This window comes from Littorina saxatilis, linkage group LG3, assembly GCF_037325665.1.
Source record: "Littorina saxatilis isolate snail1 linkage group LG3, US_GU_Lsax_2.0, whole genome shotgun sequence".
Lineage (NCBI taxonomy): Eukaryota > Metazoa > Mollusca > Gastropoda > Littorinimorpha > Littorinidae > Littorina > Littorina saxatilis.
This window is the reverse complement of record NC_090247.1, coordinates 71,182,257-71,205,020: the sequence shown is the minus strand read 5'-3', so window position 1 is coordinate 71,205,020 and position 22,764 is coordinate 71,182,257. Positions and strand designations below refer to the sequence as shown.

At 47.5% G+C, this 22,764-nt stretch overlaps 1 long non-coding RNA gene across 3 annotated transcripts in view; it reads left to right on the top strand.

Annotated features, from left to right (window-relative positions):
* Positions 1 to 16,522: 16,522 nt before the first annotated feature.
* The window catches only part of LOC138961044 (uncharacterized), a 7,772-nt gene continuing 1,530 nt past the window's right edge, over positions 16,523 to 22,764 (top strand). For 2 of the 3 annotated variants that reach the window (XR_011454135.1, XR_011454136.1), the window contains exons 1-2: positions 20,820 to 20,873; positions 21,499 to 21,615. This is a non-coding gene — a long non-coding RNA (uncharacterized lncRNA). Of the gene's footprint in view, positions 16,698 to 18,134; positions 18,299 to 20,819; positions 20,874 to 21,498; positions 21,616 to 22,764 lie in introns of those variants that run through there. The other variant, XR_011454137.1, reaches the window with a different exon arrangement.

The window sequence follows — 22,764 nt, the reverse complement described above, 5'->3', positions numbered from 1 at the left end:
GACAGATCAGAGATGGTGATTGTTGGTATGTGATCAAGTGGAGGGCTGGTCTTGTCCCATGTAACAACGCGGACAGATCAGAGATGGTGATTGTTGGTATGTGATCAAGTGGAGGGCTGGTCTTGTCCCATGTAACAACGCGGACAGATCAGAGATGGTGATTGTTGGTATGTGATCAAGTGGAGGGCTGGTCTTGTCCCATGTAACAACGCGGACAGGTCAGAGATGGTGATTGTTGGTATGTGATCAAGTGGAGGGCTGGTCTTGTCCCATGTAACAACGCGGACAGGTCAGAGATGGTGATTGTTGGTATGTGATCAAGTGGAGGGCTGGTCTTGTCCCATGTAACAACGCGGACAGATCAGAGATGGTGATTGTTGGTATGTGATCAAGTGGAGGGCTGGTCTTGTCCCATGTAACAACGCGGACAGATCAGAGATGGTGATTGTTGGTATGTGATCAAGTGGAGGGCTGGTCTTGTCCCATGTAACAACGCGGACAGGTCAGAGATGGTGATTGTTGGTATGTGATCAAGTGGAGGGCTGGTCTTGTCCCATGTAACAACGCGGACAGATCAGAGATGGTGATTGTTGGTATGTGATCAAGTGGAGGGCTGGTCTTGTCCCATGTAACAACGCGGACAGGTCAGAGATGGTGATTGTTGGTATGTGATCAAGTGGAGGGCTGGTCTTGTCCCATGTAACAACGCGGACAGATCAGAGATGGTGATTGTTGGTATGTGATCAAGTGGAGGGCTGGTCTTGTCCCATGTAACAACGCGGACAGATCAGAGATGGTGATTGTTGGTATGTGATCAAGTGGAGGGCTGGTCTTGTCCCATGTAACAACGCGGACAGATCAGAGATGGTGATTGTTGGTATGTGATCAAGTGGAGGGCTGGTCTTGTCCCATGTAACAACGCGGACAGATCAGAGATGGTGATTGTTGGTATGTGATCAAGTGGAGGGCTGGTCTTGTCCCATGTAACAACGCGGACAGATCAGAGATGGTGATTGTTGGTATGTGATCAAGTGGAGGGCTGGTCTTGTCCCATGTAACAACGCGGACAGATCAGAGATGGTGATTGTTGGTATGTGATCAAGTGGAGGGCTGGTCTTGTCCCATGTAACAACGCGGACAGGTCAGAGATGGTGATTGTTGGTATGTGATCAAGTGGAGGGCTGGTCTTGTCCCATGTAACAACGCGGACAGATCAGAGATGGTGATTGTTGGTATGTGATCAAGTGGAGGGCTGGTCTTGTCCCATGTAACAACGCGGACAGATCAGAGATGGTGATTGTTGGTATGTGATCAAGTGGAGGGCTGGTCTTGTCCCATGTAACAACGCGGACAGATCAGAGATGGTGATTGTTGGTATGTGATCAAGTGGAGGGCTGGTCTTGTCCCATGTAACAACGCGGACAGATCAGAGATGGTGATTGTTGGTATGTGATCAAGTGGAGGGCTGGTCTTGTCCCATGTAACAACGCGGACAGGTCAGAGATGGTGATTGTTGGTATGTCATCAAGTGGAGGGCTGGTCTTGTCCCATGTAACAACGCGGACAGATCAGAGATGGTGATTGTTGGTATGTGATCAAGTGGAGGGCTGGTCTTGTCCCATGTAACAACGCGGACAGATCAGAGATGGTGATTGTTGGTATGTGATCAAGTGGAGGGCTGGTCTTGTCCCATGTAACAACGCGGACAGATCAGAGATGGTGATTGTTGGTATGTGATCAAGTGGAGGGCTGGTCTTGTCCCATGTAACAACGCGGACAGATCAGAGATGGTGATTGTTGGTATGTGATCAAGTGGAGGGCTGGTCTTGTCCCATGTAACAACGCGGACAGGTCAGAGATGGTGATTGTTGGTATGTGATCAAGTGGAGGGCTGGTCTTGTCCCATGTAACAACGCGGACAGATCAGAGATGGTGATTGTTGGTATGTCATCAAGTGGAGGGCTGGTCTTGTCCCATGTAACAACGCGGACAGATCAGAGATGGTGATTGTTGGTATGTCATCAAGTGGAGGGCTGGTCTTGTCCCATGTAACAACGCGGACAGATCAGAGATGGTGATTGTTGGTATGTGATCAAGTGGAGGGCTGGTCTTGTCCCATGTAACAACGCGGACAGGTCAGAGATGGTGATTGTTGGTATGTGATCAAGTGGAGGGCTGGTCTTGTCCCATGTAACAACGCGGACAGATCAGAGATGGTGATTGTTGGTATGTGATCAAGTGGAGGGCTGGTCTTGTCCCATGTAACAACGCGGACAGATCAGAGATGGTGATTGTTGGTATGTGATCAAGTGGAGGGCTGGTCTTGTCCCATGTAACAACGCGGACAGGTCAGAGATGGTGATTGTTGGTATGTGATCAAGTGGAGGGCTGGTCTTGTCCCATGTAACAACGCGGACAGATCAGAGATGGTGATTGTTGGTATGTCATCAAGTGGAGGGCTGGTCTTGTCCCATGTAACAACGCGGACAGATCAGAGATGGTGATTGTTGGTATGTGATCAAGTGGAGGGCTGGTCTTGTCCCATGTAACAACGCGGACAGATCAGAGATGGTGATTGTTGGTATGTGATCAAGTGGAGGGCTGGTCTTGTCCCATGTAACAACGCGGACAGGTCAGAGATGGTGATTGTTGGTATGTGATCAAGTGGAGGGCTGGTCTTGTCCCATGTAACAACGCGGACAGATCAGAGATGGTGATTGTTGGTATGTCATCAAGTGGAGGGCTGGTCTTGTCCCATGTAACAACGCGGACAGATCAGAGATGGTGATTGTTGGTATGTGATCAAGTGGAGGGCTGGTCTTGTCCCATGTAACAACGCGGACAGATCAGAGATGGTGATTGTTGGTATGTGATCAAGTGGAGGGCTGGTCTTGTCCCATGTAACAACGCGGACAGATCAGAGATGGTGATTGTTGGTATGTGATCAAGTGGAGGGCTGGTCTTGTCCCATGTAACAACGCGGACAGGTCAGAGATGGTGATTGTTGGTATGTGATCAAGTGGAGGGCTGGTCTTGTCCCATGTAACAACGCGGACAGATCAGAGATGGTGATTGTTGGTATGTGATCAAGTGGAGGGCTGGTCTTGTCCTTTGTAACAACGCGGACAGATCAGAGATGGTGATTGTTGGTATGTGATCAAGTGGAGGGCTGGTCTTGTCCTTTGTAACAACGCGGACAGATCAGAGATGGTGATTGTTGGTATGTGTTCAAGTGGAGGGCTGGTCTTGTCCTTTGTAACAACGCGGACAGATCAGAGATGGTGATTGTTGGTATGTGTTCAAGTGGAGGGCTGGTCTTGTCCTTTGTAACAACGCGGACAGATCAGAGATGGTGATTGTTGGTATGTGTTCAAGTGGAGGGCTGGTCTTGTCCTTTGTAACAACGCGGACAGATCAGAGCAGAGATGGTGATTGTTGGTATGTGTTCAAGTGGAGGGCTGGTCTTGTCCCATGTAACAACGCGGACAGGTCAGAGATGGTGATTGTTGGTATGTGATCAAGTGGAGGGCTGGTCTTGTCCCATGTAACAACGCGGACAGGTCAGAGATGGTGATTGTTGGTATGTGATCAAGTGGAGGGCTGGTCTTGTCCTTTGTAACAACGCGGACAAATCAGAGATGGTGATTGTTGGTATGTGTTCAAGTGGAGGGCTGGTCTTGTCCTTTGTAACAACGCGGACAGATCAGAGATGGTGATTGTTGGTATGTGTTCAAGTGGAGGGCTGGTCTCGTCCTTTGTAACAACGCGGACAGATCAGAGATGGTGATTGTTGGTATGTGTTCAAGTGGAGGGCTGGTCTTGTCCTTTGTAACAACGCGGACAGATCAGAGATGGTGATTGTTGGTATGTGTTCAAGTGGAGGGCTGGTCTTGTCCCATGTAACAACGCGGACAGGTCAGAGATGGTGATTGTTGGTATGTGATCAAGTGGAGGGCTGGTCTTGTCCCATGTAACAACGCGGACAGGTCAGAGATGGTGATTGTTGGTATGTGATCAAGTGGAGGGCTGGTCTTGTCCCATGTAACAACGCGGACAGGTCAGAGATGGTGATTGTTGGTATGTGATCAAGTGGAGGGCTGGTCTTGTCCTTTGTAACAACGCAGACAGATCAGAGATGGTGATTGTTGGTATGTGTTCAAGTGGAGGGCTGGTCTTGTCCTTTGTAACAACGCGGACAGATCAGAGATGGTGATTGTTGGTATGTGTTCAAGTGGAGGGCTGGTCTTGTCCCATGTAACAACGCGGACAGGTCAGAGATGGTGATTGTTGGTATGTGATCAAGTGGAGGGCTGGTCTTGTCCTTTGTAACAACGCGGACAGGTCAGAGATGGTGATTGTTGGTATGTGATCAAGTGGAGGGCTGGTCTTGTCCTTTGTAACAACGCGGACAGATCAGAGATGGTGATTGTTGGTATGTGTTCAAGTGGAGGGCTGGTCTTGTCCTTTGTAACAACGCGGACAGATCAGAGATGGTGATTGTTGGTATGTGTTCAAGTGGAGGGCTGGTCTTGTCCCTTGTAACAACGCGGACAGATCAGAGATGGTGATTGTTGGTATGTGTTCAAGTGGAGGGCTGGTCTTGTCCCTTGTAACAACGCGGACAGATCAGAGATGGTGATTGTTGGTATGTGATCAAGTGGAGGGCTGGTCTTGTCCCATGTAACAACGCGGACAGGTCAGAGATGGTGATTGTTGGTATGTGATCAAGTGGAGGGCTGGTCTTGTCCCATGTAACAACGCGGACAGGTCAGAGATGGTGATTGTTGGTATGTGATCAAGTGGAGGGCTGGTCTTGTCCCATGTAACAACGCGGACAGGTCAGAGATGGTGATTGTTGGTATGTGATCAAGTGGAGGGCTGGTCTTGTCCCATGTAACAACGCGGACAGGTCAGAGATGGTGATTGTTGGTATGTGATCAAGTGGAGGGCTGGTCTTGTCCCATGTAACAACGCGGACAGGTCAGAGATGGTGATTGTTGGTATGTGATCAAGTGGAGGGATAGTCTTGTCCCATGTAACAACGCGGACAGGTCAGAGATGGTGATTGTTGGTATGTGATCAAGTGGAGGGATAGTCTTGTCCCATGTAACAACGCGGACAGGTCAGAGATGGTGATTGTTGGTATGTGATCAAGTGGAGGGATAGTCTTGTCCCATGTAACAACGCGGACAGGTCAGAGATGGTGATTGTTGGTATGTGATCAAGTGGAGGGCTGGTCTTGTCCCATGTAACAACGCGGACAGGTCAGAGATGGTGATTGTTGGTATGTGATCAAGTGGAGGGATAGTCTTGTCCCATGTAACAACGCGGACAGGTCAGAGATGGTGATTGTTGGTATGTGATCAAGTGGAGGGATAGTCTTGTCCCATGTAACAACGCGGACAGGTCAGAGATGGTGATTGTTGGTATGTGATCAAGTGGAGGGCTGGTCTTGTCCCATGTAACAACGCGGACAGGTCAGAGATGGTGATTGTTGGTATGTGATCAAGTGGAGGGCTGGTCTTGTCCCATGTAACAACGCGGACAGGTCAGAGATGGTGATTGTTGGTATGTGTTCAAGTGGAGGGCTGGTCTTGTCCTTTGTAACAACGCGGACAGATCAGAGATGGTGATTGTTGGTATGTGATCAAGTGGAGGGCTGGTCTTGTCCCTTGTAACAACGCGGACAGATCAGAGATGGTGATTGTTGGTATGTGTTCAAGTGGAGGGCTGGTCTTGTCCCTTGTAACAACGCGGACAGATCAGAGATGGTGATTGTTGGTATGTGATCAAGTGGAGGGCTGGTCTTGTCCTTTGTAACAACGCGGACAGATCAGAGATGGTGATTGTTGGTATGTGATCAAGTGGAGGGCTGGTCTTGTCCCATGTAACAACGCGGACAGATCAGAGATGGTGATTGTTGGTATGTGATCAAGTGGAGGGCTGGTCTTGTCCCATGTAACAACGCGGACAGGTCAGAGATGGTGATTGTTGGTATGTGATCAAGTGGAGGGCTGGTCTTGTCCCATGTAACAACGCGGACAGATCAGAGATGGTGATTGTTGGTATGTGATCAAGTGGAGGGCTGGTCTTGTCCCATGTAACAACGCGGACAGGTCAGAGATGGTGATTGTTGGTATGTGATCAAGTGGAGGGCTGGTCTTGTCCCATGTAACAACGCGGACAGGTCAGAGATGGTGATTGTTGGTATGTGATCAAGTGGAGGGCTGGTCTTGTCCCATGTAACAACGCGGACAGGTCAGAGATGGTGATTGTTGGTATGTGATCAAGTGGAGGGCTGGTCTTGTCCCATGTAACAACGCGGACAGGTCAGAGATGGTGATTGTTGGTATGTGATCAAGTGGAGGGCTGGTCTTGTCCCATGTAACAACGCGGACAGGTCAGAGATGGTGATTGTTGGTATGTGATCAAGTGGAGGGCTGGTCTTGTCCCATGTAACAACGCGGACAGGTCAGAGATGGTGATTGTTGGTATGTGATCAAGTGGAGGGCTGGTCTTGTCCCATGTAACAACGCGGACAGATCAGAGATGGTGATTGTTGGTATGTGATCAAGTGGAGGGCTGGTCTTGTCCCATGTAACAACGCGGACAGATCAGAGATGGTGATTGTTGGTATGTGATCAAGTGGAGGGCTGGTCTTGTCCCATGTAACAACGCGGACAGATCAGAGATGGTGATTGTTGGTATGTGATCAAGTGGAGGGCTGGTCTTGTCCCATGTAACAACGCGGACAGGTCAGAGATGGTGATTGTTGGTATGTGATCAAGTGGAGGGCTGGTCTTGTCCCATGTAACAACGCGGACAGATCAGAGATGGTGATTGTTGGTATGTGATCAAGTGGAGGGCTGGTCTTGTCCCATGTAACAACGCGGACAGATCAGAGATGGTGATTGTTGGTATGTGATCAAGTGGAGGGCTGGTCTTGTCCCATGTAACAACGCGGACAGGTCAGAGATGGTGATTGTTGGTATGTGATCAAGTGGAGGGCTGGTCTTGTCCCATGTAACAACGCGGACAGATCAGAGATGGTGATTGTTGGTATGTGATCAAGTGGAGGGCTGGTCTTGTCCCATGTAACAACGCGGACAGATCAGAGATGGTGATTGTTGGTATGTGATCAAGTGGAGGGCTGGTCTTGTCCCATGTAACAACGCGGACAGATCAGAGATGGTGATTGTTGGTATGTGATCAAGTGGAGGGCTGGTCTTGTCCCATGTAACAACGCGGACAGATCAGAGATGGTGATTGTTGGTATGTGATCAAGTGGAGGGCTGGTCTTGTCCCATGTAACAACGCGGACAGATCAGAGATGGTGATTGTTGGTATGTGATCAAGTGGAGGGCTGGTCTTGTCCCATGTAACAACGCGGACAGATCAGAGATGGTGATTGTTGGTATGTGATCAAGTGGAGGGCTGGTCTTGTCCCATGTAACAACGCGGACAGATCAGAGATGGTGATTGTTGGTATGTGATCAAGTGGAGGGCTGGTCTTGTCCCATGTAACAACGCGGACAGATCAGAGATGGTGATTGTTGGTATGTGATCAAGTGGAGGGCTGGTCTTGTCCCATGTAACAACGCGGACAGATCAGAGATGGTGATTGTTGGTATGTGATCAAGTGGAGGGCTGGTCTTGTCCCATGTAACAACGCGGACAGGTCAGAGATGGTGATTGTTGGTATGTGATCAAGTGGAGGGCTGGTCTTGTCCCATGTAACAACGCGGACAGGTCAGAGATGGTGATTGTTGGTATGTGATCAAGTGGAGGGCTGGTCTTGTCCCATGTAACAACGCGGACAGATCAGAGATGGTGATTGTTGGTATGTGATCAAGTGGAGGGCTGGTCTTGTCCCATGTAACAACGCGGACAGGTCAGAGATGGTGATTGTTGGTATGTGATCAAGTGGAGGGCTGGTCTTGTCCCATGTAACAACGCGGACAGGTCAGAGATGGTGATTGTTGGTATGTGATCAAGTGGAGGGCTGGTCTTGTCCCATGTAACAACGCGGACAGATCAGAGATGGTGATTGTTGGTATGTGATCAAGTGGAGGGCTGGTCTTGTCCCATGTAACAACGCGGACAGGTCAGAGATGGTGATTGTTGGTATGTGATCAAGTGGAGGGCTGGTCTTGTCCCATGTAACAACGCGGACAGGTCAGAGATGGTGATTGTTGGTATGTGATCAAGTGGAGGGCTGGTCTTGTCCCATGTAACAACGCGGACAGATCAGAGATGGTGATTGTTGGTATGTGATCAAGTGGAGGGCTGGTCTTGTCCCATGTAACAACGCGGACAGATCAGAGATGGTGATTGTTGGTATGTGATCAAGTGGAGGGCTGGTCTTGTCCCATGTAACAACGCGGACAGATCAGAGATGGTGATTGTTGGTATGTGATCAAGTGGAGGGCTGGTCTTGTCCCATGTAACAACGCGGACAGATCAGAGATGGTGATTGTTGGTATGTGATCAAGTGGAGGGCTGGTCTTGTCCCATGTAACAACGCGGACAGATCAGAGATGGTGATTGTTGGTATGTGATCAAGTGGAGGGCTGGTCTTGTCCCATGTAACAACGCGGACAGATCAGAGATGGTGATTGTTGGTATGTGATCAAGTGGAGGGCTGGTCTTGTCCCATGTAACAACGCGGACAGGTCAGAGATGGTGATTGTTGGTATGTGATCAAGTGGAGGGCTGGTCTTGTCCCATGTAACAACGCGGACAGATCAGAGATGGTGATTGTTGGTATGTGATCAAGTGGAGGGCTGGTCTTGTCCTTTGTAACAACGCGGACAGATCAGAGATGGTGATTGTTGGTATGTGATCAAGTGGAGGGCTGGTCTTGTCCTTTGTAACAACGCGGACAGATCAGAGATGGTGATTGTTGGTATGTGTTCAAGTGGAGGGCTGGTCTTGTCCTTTGTAACAACGCGGACAGATCAGAGATGGTGATTGTTGGTATGTGTTCAAGTGGAGGGCTGGTCTTGTCCTTTGTAACAACGCGGACAGATCAGAGATGGTGATTGTTGGTATGTGTTCAAGTGGAGGGCTGGTCTTGTCCTTTGTAACAACGCGGACAGATCAGAGCAGAGATGGTGATTGTTGGTATGTGTTCAAGTGGAGGGCTGGTCTTGTCCCATGTAACAACGCGGACAGGTCAGAGATGGTGATTGTTGGTATGTGATCAAGTGGAGGGCTGGTCTTGTCCCATGTAACAACGCGGACAGGTCAGAGATGGTGATTGTTGGTATGTGATCAAGTGGAGGGCTGGTCTTGTCCTTTGTAACAACGCGGACAAATCAGAGATGGTGATTGTTGGTATGTGTTCAAGTGGAGGGCTGGTCTTGTCCTTTGTAACAACGCGGACAGATCAGAGATGGTGATTGTTGGTATGTGTTCAAGTGGAGGGCTGGTCTCGTCCTTTGTAACAACGCGGACAGATCAGAGATGGTGATTGTTGGTATGTGTTCAAGTGGAGGGCTGGTCTTGTCCTTTGTAACAACGCGGACAGATCAGAGATGGTGATTGTTGGTATGTGTTCAAGTGGAGGGCTGGTCTTGTCCCATGTAACAACGCGGACAGGTCAGAGATGGTGATTGTTGGTATGTGATCAAGTGGAGGGCTGGTCTTGTCCCATGTAACAACGCGGACAGGTCAGAGATGGTGATTGTTGGTATGTGATCAAGTGGAGGGCTGGTCTTGTCCCATGTAACAACGCGGACAGGTCAGAGATGGTGATTGTTGGTATGTGATCAAGTGGAGGGCTGGTCTTGTCCTTTGTAACAACGCAGACAGATCAGAGATGGTGATTGTTGGTATGTGTTCAAGTGGAGGGCTGGTCTTGTCCTTTGTAACAACGCGGACAGATCAGAGATGGTGATTGTTGGTATGTGTTCAAGTGGAGGGCTGGTCTTGTCCCATGTAACAACGCGGACAGGTCAGAGATGGTGATTGTTGGTATGTGATCAAGTGGAGGGCTGGTCTTGTCCTTTGTAACAACGCGGACAGGTCAGAGATGGTGATTGTTGGTATGTGATCAAGTGGAGGGCTGGTCTTGTCCTTTGTAACAACGCGGACAGATCAGAGATGGTGATTGTTGGTATGTGTTCAAGTGGAGGGCTGGTCTTGTCCTTTGTAACAACGCGGACAGATCAGAGATGGTGATTGTTGGTATGTGTTCAAGTGGAGGGCTGGTCTTGTCCTTTGTAACAACGCGGACAGATCAGAGATGGTGATTGTTGGTATGTGTTCAAGTGGAGGGCTGGTCTTGTCCTTTGTAACAACGCGGACAGATCAGAGATGGTGATTGTTGGTATGTGTTCAAGTGGAGGGCTGGTCTTGTCCCATGTAACAACGCGGATAGGTCAGAGATGGTGATTGTTAGTATGTGATCAAGTGGAGGGCTGGTCTTGTCCCATGTAACAACGCGGACAGGTCAGAGATGGTGATTGTTGGTATGTGATCAAGTGGAGGGCTGGTCTTGTCCCATGTAACAACGCGGACAGGTCAGAGATGGTGATTGTTGGTATGTGATCAAGTGGAGGGCTGGTCTTGTCCCATGTAACAACGCGGACAGGTCAGAGATGGTGATTGTTGGTATGTGATCAAGTGGAGGGCTGGTCTTGTCCCATGTAACAACGCGGACAGGTCAGAGATGGTGATTGTTGGTATGTGATCAAGTGGAGGGATAGTCTTGTCCCATGTAACAACGCGGACAGGTCAGAGATGGTGATTGTTGGTATGTGATCAAGTGGAGGGATAGTCTTGTCCCATGTAACAACGCGGACAGGTCAGAGATGGTGATTGTTGGTATGTGATCAAGTGGAGGGATAGTCTTGTCCCATGTAACAACGCGGACAGGTCAGAGATGGTGATTGTTGGTATGTGATCAAGTGGAGGGATAGTCTTGTCCCATGTAACAACGCGGACAGGTCAGAGATGGTGATTGTTGGTATGTGATCAAGTGGAGGGATAGTCTTGTCCCATGTAACAACGCGGACAGGTCAGAGATGGTGATTGTTGGTATGTGATCAAGTGGAGGGATAGTCTTGTCCCATGTAACAACGCGGACAGGTCAGAGATGGTGATTGTTGGTATGTGATCAAGTGGACGGATAGTCTTGTCCCATGTAACAACGCGGACAGGTCAGAGATGGTGATTGTTGGTATGTGATCAAGTGGAGGGCTGGTCTTGTCCCATGTAACAACGCGGACAGGTCAGAGATGGTGATTGTTGGTATGTGATCAAGTGGAGGGCTGGTCTTGTCCTTTGTAACAACGCGGACAGATCAGAGATGGTGATTGTTGGTATGTGTTCAAGTGGAGGGCTGGTCTTGTCCTTTGTAACAACGCGGACAGATCAGAGATGGTGATTGTGGGTATGTGTTCAAGTGGAGGGCTGGTCTTGTCCTTTGTAACAACGCGGACAGATCAGAGATGGTGATTGTTGGTATGTGTTCAAGTGGAGGGCTGGTCTTGTCCTTTGTAACAACGCGGACAGATCAGAGATGGTGATTGTTGGTATGTGTTCAAGTGGAGGGCTGGTCTTGTCCCATGTAACAACGCGGACAGGTCAGAGATGGTGATTGTTGGTATGTGATCAAGTGGAGGGCTGGTCTTGTCCCATGTAACAACGCGGACAGGTCAGAGATGGTGATTGTTGGTATGTGATCAAGTGGAGGGCTGGTCTTGTCCCATGTAACAACGCGGACAGGTCAGAGATGGTGATTGTTGGTATGTGATCAAGTGGAGGGCTGGTCTTGTCCCATGTAACAACGCGGACAGGTCAGAGATGGTGATTGTTGGTATGTGATCAAGTGGAGGGCTGGTCTTGTCCCATGTAACAACGCGGACAGGTCAGAGATGGTGATTGTTGGTATGTGATCAAGTGGAGGGATAGTCTTGTCCCATGTAACAACGCGGACAGGTCAGAGATGGTGATTGTTGGTATGTGATCAAGTGGAGGGCTGGTCTTGTCCCATGTAACAACGCGGACAGGTCAGAGATGGTGATTGTTGGTATGTGATCAAGTGGAGGGATAGTCTTGTCCCATGTAACAACGCGGACAGGTCAGAGATGGTGATTGTTGGTATGTGATCAAGTGGAGGGCTGGTCTTGTCCCATGTAACAACGCGGACAGGTCAGAGATGGTGATTGTTGGTATGTGATCAAGTGGAGGGCTGGTCTTGTCCCATGTAACAACGCGGACAGGTCAGAGATGGTGATTGTTGGTATGTGATCAAGTGGAGGGATAGTCTTGTCCCATGTAACAACGCGGACAGGTCAGAGATGGTGATTGTTGGTATGTGATCAAGTGGAGGGCTGGTCTTGTCCCATGTAACAACGCGGACAGGTCAGAGATGGTGATTGTTGGTATGTGATCAAGTGGAGGGCTGGTCTTGTCCCATGTAACAACGCGGACAGGTCAGAGATGGTGATTGTTGGTATGTGATCAAGTGGAGGGCTGGTCTTGTCCCATGTAACAACGCGGACAGGTCAGAGATGGTGATTGTTGGTATGTGATCAAGTGGAGGGCTGGTCTTGTCCCATGTAACAACGCGGACAGGTCAGAGATGGTGATTGTTGGTATGTGATCAAGTGGAGGGCTGGTCTTGTCCCATGTAACAACGCGGACAGGTCAGAGATGGTGATTGTTGGTATGTGATCAAGTGGAGGGCTGGTCTTGTCCCATGTAACAACGCGGACAGGTCAGAGATGGTGATTGTTGGTATGTGATCAAGTGGAGGGATAGTCTTGTCCCATGTAACAACGCAGACAGGTCAGAGATGGTGATTGTTGGTATGTGATCAAGTGGAGGGCTGGTCTTGTCCCATGTAACAACGCGGACAGGTCAGAGATGGTGATTGTTGGTATGTGATCAAGTGGAGGGCTGGTCTTGTCCCATGTAACAACGCGGACAGGTCAGAGATGGTGATTGTTGGTATGTGATCAAGTGGAGGGATAGTCTTGTCCCATGTAACAACGCGGACAGGTCAGAGATGGTGATTGTTGGTATGTGATCAAGTGGAGGGCTGGTCTTGTCCCATGTAACAACGCGGACAGGTCAGAGATGGTGATTGTTGGTATGTGATCAAGTGGAGGGCTGGTCTTGTCCCATGTAACAACGCGGACAGGTCAGAGATGGTGATTGTTGGTATGTGATCAAGTGGAGGGCTGGTCTTGTCCCATGTAACAACGCGGACAGGTCAGAGATGGTGATTGTTGGTATGTGATCAAGTGGAGGGCTGGTCTTGTCCCATGTAACAACGCGGACAGGTCAGAGATGGTGATTGTTGGTATGTGATCAAGTGGAGGGCTGGTCTTGTCCTTTGTAACAACGCGGACAGATCAGAGATGGTGATTGTTGGTATGTGTTCAAGTGGAGGGCTGGTCTTGTCCTTTGTAACAACGCGGACAGATCAGAGATGGTGATTGTTGGTATGTGTTCAAGTGGAGGGCTGGTCTTGTCCTTTGTAACAACGCGGACAGATCAGAGATGGTGATTGTTGGTATGTGTTCAAGTGGAGGGCTGGTCTTGTCCTTTGTAACAACGCGGACAGATCAGAGATGGTGATTGTTGGTATGTGTTCAAGTGGAGGGCTGGTCTTGTCCCATGTAACAACGCGGACAGGTCAGAGATGGTGATTGTTGGTATGTGATCAAGTGGAGGGCTGGTCTTGTCCCATGTAACAACGCGGACAGGTCAGAGATGGTGATTGTTGGTATGTGATCAAGTGGAGGGCTGGTCTTGTCCCATGTAACAACGCGGACAGGTCAGAGATGGTGATTGTTGGTATGTGATCAAGTGGAGGTCTGGTCTTGTCCCATGTAACAACGCGGACAGGTCAGAGATGATGATTGTTGGTATGTGATCAAGTGGAGGGCTGGTCTTGTCCCATGTAACAACGCGGACAGGTCAGAGATGGTGATTGTTGGTATGTGATCAAGTGGAGGGATAGTCTTGTCCCATGTAACAACGCGGACAGGTCAGAGATGGTGATTGTTGGTATGTGATCAAGTGGAGGGATAGTCTTGTCCCATGTAACAACGCGGACAGGTCAGAGATGGTGATTGTTGGTATGTGATCAAGTGGAGGGATAGTCTTGTCCCATGTAACAACGCGGACAGGTCAGAGATGGTGATTGTTGGTATGTGATCAAGTGGAGGGATAGTCTTGTCCCATGTAACAACGCGGACAGGTCAGAGATGGTGATTGTTGGTATGTGATCAAGTGGAGGGATAGTCTTGTCCCATGTAACAACGCGGACAGGTCAGAGATGGTGATTGTTGGTATGTGATCAAGTGGAGGGATAGTCTTGTCCCATGTAACAACGCGGACAGGTCAGAGATGGTGATTGTTGGTATGTGATCAAGTGGAGGGATAGTCTTGTCCCATGTAACAACGCGGACAGGTCAGAGATGGTGATTGTTGGTATGTGATCAAGTGGAGGGCTGGTCTTGTCCCATGTAACAACGCGGACAGGTCAGAGATGGTGATTGTTGGTATGTGATCAAGTGGAGGGCTGGTCTTGTCCTTTGTAACAACGCGGACAGATCAGAGATGGTGATTGTTGGTATGTGTTCAAGTGGAGGGCTGGTCTTGTCCTTTGTAACAACGCGGACAGATCAGAGATGGTGATTGTTGGTATGTGTTCAAGTGGAGGGCTGGTCTTGTCCTTTGTAACAACGCGGACAGATCAGAGATGGTGATTGTTGGTATGTGATCAAGTGGAGGGCTGGTCTTGTCCCATGTAACAACGCGGACAGGTCAGAGATGGTGATTGTTGGTATGTGATCAAGTGGAGGGCTGGTCTTGTCCCATGTAACAACGCGGACAGGTCAGAGATGGTGATTGTTGGTATGTGATCAAGTGGAGGGCTGGTCTTGTCCCATGTAACAACGCGGACAGGTCAGAGATGGTGATTGTTGGTATGTGATCAAGTGGAGGGATAGTCTTGTCCCATGTAACAACGCGGACAGGTCAGAGATGGTGATTGTTGGTATGTGATCAAGTGGAGGGCTGGTCTTGTCCCATGTAACAACGCGGACAGGTCAGAGATGGTGATTGTTGGTATGTGATCAAGTGGAGGGATAGTCTTGTCCCATGTAACAACGCGGACAGGTCAGAGATGGTGATTGTTGGTATGTGATCAAGTGGAGGGCTGGTCTTGTCCCATGTAACAACGCGGACAGGTCAGAGATGGTGATTGTTGGTATGTGATCAAGTGGAGGGCTGGTCTTGTCCCATGTAACAACGCGGACAGGTCAGAGATGGTGATTGTTGGTATGTGATCAAGTGGAGGGATAGTCTTGTCCCATGTAACAACGCGGACAGGTCAGAGATGGTGATTGTTGGTATGTGATCAAGTGGAGGGCTGGTCTTGTCCCATGTAACAACGCGGACAGGTCAGAGATGGTGATTGTTGGTATGTGATCAAGTGGAGGGCTGGTCTTGTCCCATGTAACAACGCGGACAGGTCAGAGATGGTGATTGTTGGTATGTGATCAAGTGGAGGGCTGGTCTTGTCCCATGTAACAACGAGGACAGGTCAGAGATGGTGATTGTTGGTATGTGATCAAGTCGAGGGCTGGTCTTGTCCCATGTAACAACGCGGACAGGTCAGAGATGGTGATTGTTGGTATGTGATCAAGTGGAGGGCTGGTCTTGTCCCATGTAACAACGCGGACAGGTCAGAGATGGTGATTGTTGGTATGTGATCAAGTGGAGGGCTGGTCTTGTCCCATGTAACAACGCGGACAGGTCAGAGATGGTGATTGTTGGTATGTGATCAAGTGGAGGGATAGTCTTGTCCCATGTAACAACGCAGACAGGTCAGAGATGGTGATTGTTGGTATGTGATCAAGTGGAGGGCTGGTCTTGTCCCATGTAACAACGCGGACAGGTCAGAGATGGTGATTGTTGGTATGTGATCAAGTGGAGGGCTGGTCTTGTCCCATGTAACAACGCGGACAGGTCAGAGATGGTGATTGTTGGTATGTGATCAAGTGGAGGGATAGTCTTGTCCCATGTAACAACGCGGACAGGTCAGAGATGGTGATTGTTGGTATGTGATCAAGTGGAGGGCTGGTCTTGTCCCATGTAACAACGCGGACAGGTCAGAGATGGTGATTGTTGGTATGTGATCAAGTGGAGGGCTGGTCTTGTCCCATGTAACAACGCGGACAGGTCAGAGATGGTGATTGTTGGTATGTGATCAAGTGGAGGGCTGGTCTTGTCCCATGTAACAACGCGGACAGGTCAGAGATGGTGATTGTTGGTATGTGATCAAGTGGAGGGCTGGTCTTGTCCCATGTAACAACGCGGACAGGTCAGAGATGGTGATTGTTGGTATGTGATCAAGTGGAGGGCTGGTCTTGTCCCATGTAACAACGCGGACAGATCAGAGATGGTGAGGCATGCAAAGAAATGTGTCAGCTTTACAGGAGAACGCAATATCATTTCTCCTTTCAGAATCATGTTCGATCTTCAAATGGTTATTACTGATTTGTTTTCCGTCCTCATTGTCACAGGTGCAGCTGGTGATTCAGAACACAGCAGGGCAGGAGGGTCTGGATCGTCTACGGCCGCCAATTTACCTCAACACAGACGTCGTCATCGTCTGCTTCCATCTAGACAACCCGGACAGTCTCGACAACGTTCAGAGCGTCTGGCTGCCCGAGGTGAGACGCTACTGTGGCAAGATTCCCGTTCTGCTCGCGGGCACTAAGGCGGATCTTGCTCTGAACGCAGGAAACAACAAGTCGCGTAAGGCGAAAATACAATATTTAGTCAAGTAGCTGTCGAACTCACAGAATGAAACTGAACGCAATGCCATTTTTCAGCAAGACCGTATACTCGTAGCATCGTCAGTCCATCGCTCATGGCAAAGGCAGTGAAATTGACAAGAAGAGCGGGGTAGTAGTTGCGCTAAGAAGGATAGCACGCTTTTCTGTACCTCTCTTTGTTTTAACTTTCTGAGCGTGTTTTTAATCCAAACATATCATATCTATATGTTTTTGGAATCAGGAACCAACAAGGAATAAGATGAAAGTGTTTTTAAATTGATTTGGACAATTTAATTTTGTTAATAATTTTTATATATTTAATTTTCAGAGCTTGTTTTTAATCCGAATATAACATATTTATATGTTTTTGGAATCAGCAAATGATGGAGAATAAGATAAACGTAAATTTGGATCGTTTTATAAATTTTTATTTTTTTTTACAATTTTCAGATTTTTAATGACCAAAGTCGTTAATTAATTTTTAAGCCACCAAGCTGAAATGCAATACCGAAGTCCGGGCTTCGTCGAAGATTACTTGACCAAACTTTCAACCAATTTGGTTGAAAAATGAGGGCGTGACAGTGCCGCCTCAACTTTCACGAAAAGCCGGATATGACGTCATCAAAGACATTTATCAAAAAAATGAAAAAAACGTTCGGGGATTTCATACCCAGGAACTCTCATGTCAAATTTCATAAAGATCGGTCCAGTAGTTTAGTCTGAATCGCTCCACACACACGCACACACAGACAGACACACACACACACACACACACGCACATACACCACGACCCTCGTTTCGATTCCCCCTCGATGTTAAAATATTTAGTCAAAACTTGACTAAATATAAAAATGACGGCGCTGAGAAAAGTGGACCGCATGTTTGTGTTTTGGTGAGAAAAGTGGACCGCATGTTTGCGTTTGGGTGAAACAAGTGGACCGCATGTTTGAGTTTTGGTGAGAAAAGTGGATCGCATGTTTGAGTTTTGGTGAGAAAAGTAGAGAGTAAAACAGAAACTAAAACTTGAATTATCATATAACCCATATCATGTCCTTCAGAGGCGACATATTTAGCCTGTAGGACAGTAAGCATTCTCTCTTTCCTTTTACACACACACACACACACACACACACACACACTCACAGAGTAGAGACAGACATCCCTCCCTTGTATAAAAACATGCGTGAACGTGGAAGTTTCAGCCCACGAACGAAGAACAAGAGGAAGAATTCATAAACACACACACCAGGTCATTCAACATCAGTCAATCGAAGAGAACAACTTGTTATCTCACATGAGCGATGGTGCTGATACCCTTGCCTTCAAATTCAGGGGACAGACTGACACGGGCGAATCCATGGGAAAAGTCTCCGCCAGTGGGGTCCGGGAAGGCCAGCTAGGCCATAGTCCGTCTTGACCAGCGTGACGGCCGCACTGTCCGCAGTCCTCTGACCACTCTTGTCTCCTCACTCGATCTTCCCAGCATGTGCAATACTGTGAGTGCCTGTTTGACATAAATATTCTTTCTCTTAGGTTTGTATGTGTCTTCTTCATTTCTGTATTATTCCATGACTGTGAAAATATTGAATCCTGTTATGACTTGTGGAGTTTTCCGACATAGAGAACTGTATGCCACCAATCTCTTGTAGTTGTAACTTTTGCAAAACTAGTCAAAAGTGTGATTTTGACTTAGAAGTTCGATTGATTCCGTGATCGTTATTTCGTTCTCAAGGGACATAACTTCAGGGCTTTTTGCTGACAGAAATAATGGATCGAGACACCGAACTTGAATGTTACTCAGTTGTGCTTTTATTTTCACCTTTGTTAGCGCTGGACATCCCACTGGCTAATGGTCCACTGTTCCCCTTCCTTGATTCTGCAGTCTCATTTGTGTAAACTCCTAAGGTCAAGGAGAGAAGAGAGGGCACACGCACGCACTCACACACACACACACACACACACACACACGCACGCACGCACACACACACACACACACACACACGCCCACACACACACATACACACACACACACACACACACACACACACATGTATTTGTCAGAAGAGAGAGAGAGAGAGAGAGAGAGAGGGAGTGAGAGAGAGCGAGCGAAAGAGATAGAGAGAGTGAGTGAGAAGGAGACACAGAGAGAGAGAGAGAGAGAGAGAGAGAGAGAGAGAGAACGAGAGAAAGAGAGCGAGCAAAATCGCGTCATGTCTTCTTTTATTTTTAGTCTGTATGCGTGGTCAAACAGTCAGAGATCCAAGTGCCGACCGGAAGGGTATCTATTTTGGGACGTTAGCAAAAGATTCGGAGGAATCTCGAAGGTTAAGTTTTCTGACCACACACACACACACGCAGCTAGAATTACGACGTTTGCCAATCCAAGCATCACGATTTACAAACATGAGTCAATAATAGCAACATCTCAAAGTATGTGTATCCCCCAATATGGACCACCTTCAACAAGTAAAAGAAAAGAAAGGATAAAGACTGTTTTCAGTCATGAACCAAGAAGCTTGCTGAAAATAACTCATAACTAACCCTCAACCTTTCACAAATACATAATTATATAATATAAGCCATCTTCACGTGCAAGTTGACAATTTCATTTATTTTCTCTCTGGGTGTTTTTTTCTCAATAATAAGTTTACGCTTTTTTGTTGTGATTCAAATATTGTTCTCATCGAACTCAAACAAGTAAATTTGATGCATACTTACTCTGACTCGCACACATAGTTGTATCATGTTCGGCGGCCATGTGTGTGTATTTTGAAGTTTATTGGGCGAGTGATTCGTAAGGGCCTTTTCACTAGTCCATATCAGGCGCCCGCACGTGTGCCGTGCGTGTGTGTGTGTGTGTGTGTGTGTGTGTGTGTGTGTATGTGTGTGTGTGTGTATGTGTGTGTGTGTGTGTGTGTGTGTGTGTGTGTGTATGTGTGTGTGTGTTATGTGTGAGTGTGTGTGTCTGTCTGTGTGTGTTTGTGTGTGTGCGTGTGCGTGTGCGCCATATTAGGCGCCCGCACGTATGCCGTGCGTGTGTTTGTGTGTGTGTGTGTGTATGTGTGCGTGTGCGTGCGTGCGTGCGTTCGTGTATGTGTGTGTGTGTGTGTGTGTGTTATGTATGTGTGTGTGTGTGTGTGTGTGCATTGAAGATGAGTACCATCTTCCCTTGTAAACCATATTTTATATCACAACAGAGCCTTCCAGGCTTGTCCATAGCCACGGTATGAGAGCATCCTTCTACTTGGTCACCACACCCACAATTGACAGCTTTTTCAAAGAAATTCGAAACAGTTTGGATTGGAATGTCGGCTGAAATGTGCATCATACTATTTCCATTTTCCATTTCTGTGGTCAGCGCTTTTTGTCAACCATCTAAATTGTCATGCTTTCACCCGGCGCGACCCACCCTCACCATCCTCTGAAACTACACCCACGCACCCCCCCTCCCTCCCCGCCCCCTCTCCTTCCTGTGTCGCCTTTTTCTGCGCGGTCGATAGTACAACTACTTAAAGGGGCAACCCCCAGCCCCCATACTCACACAAGTTAGAAATGCTAAATGTAGCAACAAAGTTTGCACTCATATTAAAGCATTAATTCCTGTGTCATTTCAGTCACAGTATACGCAGTTGAAGGCCATCTACTTGACTATCTGGCACATCTAAAAAAAATATCTAAAAAATTAAAAAATTAAAAAATTATATAAAAAAAGGAATGCTAAATGTTTGAAGTGAGAAATGTTCTATTTGAAAACATTTTTGTGTCAAAACAAAACTATTCCAGTGTCAAAGCACCACACTTTGACTGTTTGTCGTGACCGTTGGGCATATTCTTCATGTCTCTTTTGTATAACACCGGTTGATAAAACACCACTGTCACTGGTCATTTTGGGTTCTTGCCCCTTTAATGATGGCTAGCACGATCACTGGTCATTAGGGTGGGGTGGTGTGGGGGGGGGGGGGCAGTCCCTTTTATGCTAATTTAGTTAACACTCCTATGTATAAAAAGCTCTTGCGCAGGTGTTCGCGGCATCGTTGTTTGACACACACCTCAAAGGACCACGACAACAAAGTGAGATGATATTATTTAATTATACTCGTTATTCACCTCTGATATTTTTTTGCAGAAGAAATTTACTTGTCCTTTCTTATGCGATTTTGTGGGTAAGGTTTTCTGTGTGGAATTTTCTTACTCTCTCTCCAAAGTCTTCCTTTTTAAATTGACAAATACCTTATTATACTTTGAAACATTATTGTAACTGTTTCCAGAACTGACATTGACTTGCTGGCATTTTCTTTGTGCAATGATGAAATCAATCTTTATACTAACAAGTTTTAGACTAGTTTTGGACAAAGGCGTCGCGTTTGTTTTATCCTTTAAAGGTATTCTATAAATTGATTTGTTAAAACTTGTGTTCACTTATTGATTAATTGATTAGTGTGTGACGTGTGCGTGTGTATGTGTGTTATGTGTGTGTGTGTGTGTTTGTGTGTTTGTGTGTGAGTGTGAGTGCGTGTGTGTGTGTGACCGTTCGTGTGTGCGTGCGTGCGTGCGTGCGTGTGTGTGTGTGTGTGTTTGTGTGTGTGTGTGTGTGTGTGTGTGTGTGTGTCTGTGTGTGTGTGAGAGAGAGAGAGAGAGAGAGAGAGAGAGAGAGATGCACACATGATGTGTGTTGATGCTTGTCATTCATTGCCAGTGCGAAAGCGGTTACTGTGACTGAGGACGATGAAAACACCAATGTTGTTGAACGCTGTACTGCTGATCTCGCTCTGTGTTCAGTGCTTACACATCGCTGGGGCCGTCAGTAATGAAGGTAAGTAAGTATGTTGTTCGTCCGTCTTTCTCCGTCTGTCTGTCTGTCACACACACACACACACACACACACACACACACACACACACACACACACACACAGCTTATACAATGTACATTTTAAAACTTCACGGCGGGGGAAGGTGTACGCCTTGTTCAGTGCCAAGCGCCTTCTCCGCTGGACGTCGCCGAAATGTCTTCATCATACGCAGGAATGTTACTGCATTATAAAGACATGTTTGGTTGGCTAAATAACATGTACATTGATCAACAATCACACGAAAACTGATTAAAGCAGCTACGTTACTACGTTTTGTGGTCGGTAGTGATGCATTACGTATACAATCTTTGCAATTTGCCTTTCCGTGCAAGTGTACACTTTCCCGGCAGCGAGATTTGGCGAGTGAAGCGAGGGGGACGATGAAGTAGCGTTTCTTGGGGAAATCTTGCTGCGAGCAAAGCTAGGATTTGGCGAGAGTATGCGAGCATACCTTGGAGGTGCTCACTACGCAAAAAAAAAAAAAAAAAAAAAAAAGGCGGCTGCACAGCTGCAACTCCAATTGGCTGTTCATTGCTGTTTACCGACAAGTCCAGACGACTTTTTCGGTATCAACCAATCGTATTTGATTCTTGCTTAGCTAGCCCCAAAATCGTTTTATATACAACATGTACACCCTCGCTGTCTTGCTAAGAAAGAGGCTAGCCGCAATCCATTCTTCCCTTCACGAAACGGGCGTTCGCTCCACGAGTGTCCACCATCTTCCTCAGTTGCACTGCACGTAGGCAAGATAAAGCGAGCCATTTGAAAAGCATGCAGTCGTCTACAGATTGGGCAAAGGTCGTTTGAAAATTTCTTTGAAGTCTGGTTGTGCTCAAATGGGTTTTGAGTCAATGAGAAGACTCTCGGTAGACAGTAGAATCCACATGGGCAATGTTCAACGATTTTACCTCTTAGATGTTTCAACCTTTTATTGATACGTCCGTGTAAACAGGCCTGTGTATTGATATGGTTTGGTTTAAACAAAACTTCATTCAATTGTTATCATGAAAAAAACAATACATGGCTTTTAAGATAACTAACTCAAGCAAATAATGCTTATTTTAAGCAATCATAGAAAGTACATAACAAAGGTTAACATGATGGCGGACT